Source organism: Capra hircus, chromosome 22 (assembly GCF_001704415.2).
Source record: "Capra hircus breed San Clemente chromosome 22, ASM170441v1, whole genome shotgun sequence".
NCBI lineage: Eukaryota > Metazoa > Chordata > Mammalia > Artiodactyla > Bovidae > Capra > Capra hircus.
The window spans coordinates 32,405,180-32,409,991 of NC_030829.1; positions in this window are offsets into that span (position 1 = coordinate 32,405,180).

Here is a 4,812-nt window from a genome sequence, read left to right on the forward strand (position 1 = left end):
AACTGCCAAGAGATGTCATAGTTGTAAATTTCCTTCTGCTGCTGCTGCTGCTGCTGCTAAGTCGCTTCAGTCTTGTCCGACTCTGCGCGACCCCATAGACCGCAGCCCACCAGGCTCCCCCGTCCCTGGGATTCTCCAGGCAAGAACACTGGAGTGGGTTGCCACTTCCTTCTCCAATGCATGAAAATGAAAAGTGAAAGTGAAGTCTCTCAGTCATGTCCGACTCTTAGCGACCCCATGGACTGCAGCCTACCAGGCTCCTCCATCCGTGGGATTTTCCAGGCAAGAGTACTGGAGTCGGGTGCCATTAGAAAGTGAAAGTGAAGTCACTCAGTCGTGTCCGACTCTTTGCGACCCCGTGGACTGTAGCCTACCAGGCTTCTCCGTCAATGGGATTCTCCAGGCAAGAATACTGGAGTGGGAGTGCCATTGCCTTCTCCAAATTTCCTTCTAGGGGGTTCCAAAGAGTCATCTTTTTTCATTTAAGGGAGTGGTTGATAAAGGAAACCTCCTGTTATCAAAATGCATGAGAATAAAGTATTTTGGTTAATAATAGATCATGTGATTTCTAAGATGCTAATGTCTAAGAATGAAATCTCTAAACCTGCAAGTGGTGCTGTTTTTAAAAATTGAATTCATTTTCCTTAGACCACCAATTTTCAAAAAAGTTAGAAAGTGATAAAATGTATGTAATACAAAGTCTTAAAGACATAATTTGATTTCCCTGGATAATTCAGAAGGTACTAAGGAAATTCCAGTGACTCTAAGAAATTAATCCTGCTACTGGTGTTTACTGGTGGCTCAGAGGTTAAAGTGTCTGCCTGGAATGCAGGAGACCAGGGTTCGATCCCTGGGTCGGGAAGATCCCCTGGGGAAGGAAATGGCAACCCACTCCAGTACTCTTGCCTGGAGGATCCCATGGAGGGAGGCACCTGGGAGGCTACAGTCCATGGGGTCACAAAGAGTCGAACACGAGTGAGTGACTTCACTTTCACTCACTCACTGGTATTTAGAAAAACATGGTGATTGGATAGAATCAGTTGCTCAGTCGTGTCTAACTCTTTGTGACCCAATAGACTGCAGCATGCCAGGCCTCCCTGTCCATCACCAACTCACGGACTTTACCCAAACTCATGTCCATCTAGTTGGTGATGCCATCCAACCATCTCATCCTCTGTTGTCCCCTTCTCCCGCCTTCAATCTTTCCCAGCATCAGGGTCTTTTCAAATGAGTCAGCTCTTCATATCAGATGGCCAAAGTATTGGAGTTTCAGTTTCAGCATCAGTCCTTCCAATGAATATTCAGGACTAATTTCCTTTAGGATGGACTGGTTTGATCTCCTTGCAGTCCAAGAAACAATAGCATCAATTCTTCAGCACTCAGCTTTCTGTATAGTCCAACTCTCACATCCATACATGACTACTGGAAAAACCATAGCCTTGATGCTTTCTGAATAGTGTTTACAACGTGAAAGTGTTCCTGAGCTTTCACATTTTCTTGACTCTGGAAAAACAGGAAGGTTTAAAGTCAGAGCAAAATTAGAGTCCTAGCTCTTTTGTTGCTGGTGGGTGATTTTGGAGAAATTATTTAATCTCCTCCAACTTCAGTTTCTTCATGTGTAAAGTGGGTGCAATAGGAACATCTGCCATGTAGGTGAAGATAAATAAAACAGTGGGTGGGAAGTGTTTGGAGTATAGTGATTGCTCACAGTTAGATGTTACTGTTCACTTTTTTTTTTTAAGATGCCTGATATTTTAGCAATTTAAAACATATGTTTTATTTGGCTGGGTCAGGTGTTGGTTTTGGCAGGTAGTATCTTCGATCTTCGTTGTAGCACAAGGAATCTTTACATATGGTCTGTGGAGTCTGTAGCTATACCATGTGAAAGCTCCTTGGTTGTGGCATGTGAACTCTTTGGTTGCAGCATGTGGGATATAGTTCCCTGACTAGGATTGGAACCCAGGTCCTCTCCTTTGGGAGTGTGGAGTCTTAGTCACTGGACCATCAAGGAGGTCCCTACCATTACTGATATTAATCATAATATAGGACATGATGGGCTGCCGTCTATGGGGTTGTACAGAGTTGGACACGACTGAAGCAACTTAGCAGCAGCAGCAGCAGCAACAGTGCTTTAACCTGAGTTGTTTTCTATGCTGCTATAGTGAATGTTCACTGACCCTTCTCTATCTTGTTGCAGTTTTATTTCTATGATTGTATTCCAGTAGACTTGATGGCAAAAAAAAAGAAAAGGTTGAAAAATTTCACTGTGATGCCAAAAAATAAAGATAAAATTTGAGTCCTTTCCAGGTGAAACAGGTGAAAAGAATGCAGTCTTGCTATGCCTTCAAGGATCTTGCTATTCAGTAGAGACTTAAATCCTGGACAGTGAGTACTAGATAGAGATGTGTCAGTGCTTGGTGCTCAGTTACAGGAAGTCAGAGGGTGTGGAAGAATTCCTTGGGGCTCGAGAATTTCGAGACGCAGCGCTGTGGCCAAGCTGAGTAAATGATCTCCGTTAAGACCAATGTAGGAGCCCCAGTAGGAGCTGTGACCAAGAACTTTTACTGTCCAGTTGCTCAGGACTGCACGACCATAAGCTGTCAAGTGTGTGTTAATAATAAATCATTACTCATTGGTCATAGGCAATTGACATCCAGTAAATATTTATTCAGTGTTTTTTAATTGTTTAAACTTTCAAAGAAGTTTAAAAATAAAGAAATGAAAAAAGTTGGATAGAGCTCTGTATATAGAGTGATCCTTTTCTTCCTCTCTCCTAAAATAGTAACCATGCTTCTCTCTCTGGTTCAACTGTGAGAGACTTTTTCCCCACTACACATTTCTACCTTTATCATAAAATCATTTAAAATAAAAATGAACACATATGAAATCCTTACTTTATTTCTGGTGTTTCAAATGCTCTACTTTAGTAACAGCTCTTTGTCACTATTTATTTAGTGGGATGGAATTCAACATAGAGGCCTTTCTGGGGCTTTTCTGTCCAAATCTCTGCTTCTAGATAGGGCCGCCCAGAGTATTGTCTGTATATAAATCATAGTGGATAATCTAAAAGTTTGTTATATATTCCATTTGAAATAAGGTAAATCTGATGTAGGTTTTGCTTGCATGTCTCTGTTACTTTCATAATTGGCAAGGACAAGTGGCTATTTCTTATCAGTCATGCTGAGCCAGTGGGAGTGCCTGGTGTCGTCTATCAGAATACCACCACAGTGAGTCAGGGTGTGAGTCCCAAGGCAGGAGCAGAGCCAGATGACCTTTTCCTGGGCCAACTGGCTCAGATGGTGAAGAATCTGCTTGCAATGCAGGAGACCTGGGTTTGATCCTTGGGTTGGGAAGATCCCCTGGAGAAGGGAATGGCAACCCACTCCAGTATTCTTGCCTGGAGAATCCCATGGGCAGAGGAAACTGGCGGGCTACAGTCCAGGGGGTCATAGAGAGTTGGACTCGACTGAGCAACTAACACTTTCACTTTCCGGTGCCAGCAGCTTCCTGTTTCTGGGTCTCAGCTTTGTCCTCATGAAATGGTGGGTTTGAACTATGTGGTCTCCAAGGTGCCCCTTGGTTTTTTATCATTTGAGAGTGTTGTGATGCTCACTGCCATTAATGGAAAGGTCTCCTAAAAGCATTGCTGGAGACCCAGCACACATGAGCCTGTTTTGAGAAAGAAGGGTTTAACCTTAGTAGTTTCCATCTGTAAAGGAGTTTGGGGGAAAAAAAAAATGTTGTTGGGTTGATGTTGAGACATGTGACATGGAGAGGGGCTGGTGTCTGTCTCCTGCTGTGGGACTGCGGGCTGTGAACTCTGTCCCTCCATTGACTGTCTGGCACTGACTTTCAGCTCAATGAATGTTATTGAATTAAACTTGATTGGGGGATAATAAAGAACACAGAGGAAATTAAATATAATTTATTAGCAGCTACATTAACTGAGTGCTAACCAGGCTTTATGCTTTCCATTTCAGCAATTCTCAAGCTTTATTTTGCACAGAATCATCCTGGGTTTAGTGAAGGTTGCAGGTAGGGCCTGAAAATTTGCATTTGTAACAAGTTCCCTAATGATGCTGATGTGGCTGATCAGGGACTATATTTTGAAAACACAATAGATTTCATTTAATTTCAGTCTTACAAGGTGAACATTATCATCCTCAGTTTACAAATGAAGACACAGTAGTGCCCAAAGTCTCACAGTTAATAGGTGGAGAGTTAAGGATTTAAATAAACTGTCCTTTCTGACTCACAATCTCATTCGTGTCCTGCTCCAAGAAAGGATATATGTATGTATGTGTATGTATATATGTGTGTGTGTGTTTTGCTTGTTTTGAACATGATTGTTTCTCTCTGTCCAGCCATTCAGACACATAGGAACTCAGGTGCGTGTGTGTGCAGACACACAGACACACACACCCCCCCCATGTATCTACCTATATGTCTGCAGCTCTATCTCTGACTCTGGAAAATAGTGCAAAGTTCTATCACCGTTTATCTTTAGGTGATGAGATGCTTTGCATATATACATAAATCATATAAACAAATAACATTTGTTATTTGTATAAATTGTAATTTATACAATTTATATATATTCATAAATAAGCTACAGATGAGGTTGTATTTTCACACGAGATTATACACTGGGTAAGACTTCTCTAAGTGTATTTAATCATGACTTTAATTACAAAGAAGACTTTAAACCCACGGGAGCCTCTCACAACCAGCCCCAGCAGCCCCGCCTCCTCCCCGCAGTCCCCGCCCCTCTTCACGGGCTCCTCATGGCCGGTCCCGCCCCGCCCCGCCCCT